This window comes from Triticum urartu, chromosome 4, assembly GCF_003073215.2.
Source record: "Triticum urartu cultivar G1812 chromosome 4, Tu2.1, whole genome shotgun sequence".
NCBI lineage: Eukaryota > Viridiplantae > Streptophyta > Magnoliopsida > Poales > Poaceae > Triticum > Triticum urartu.
In genome coordinates, this window is record NC_053025.1 from 584,415,961 (window position 1) to 584,416,419 (window position 459).

Below are 459 nucleotides of genomic sequence, written 5' to 3' on the forward strand. Positions count from 1 at the left end.
GATCCCGATTGCACATTTCTTTTTTTTTATGGTGCTACGTGGGCTTACGAACCATTTCATTGATTTATCGAAAACACATTTACATCATACAACTGAGAGAGCAGGGGTTTAGGGAGAGCAGAAAAAAAAGAGCAAGAAAATGACAATCTCCCGGACAAGTGGAACAACAGAGCTCCAATCTCTCAAAAGTTCCTGGGCTCCAACGTTTGAGCTTCTGTTAGTCCAAAGCACAATGCACATTTCTATGTTATTATAAGCGCACAACGCATCTATATTTCTTTCCATGATTTTCTATAGACATCAAACAATTTGGTAGGGAGGAGTCGATTAGCTCTAGCCTCTAGCATATCAGCATTAACGCAAAAATGTGTGCCTCCGAAATTTGTGTGTGCGGCTCGCGGCAGCCATTGATGCGATGGAAGGCCAGCCATGAAGGTAGCTCCATCACAATTACTACGT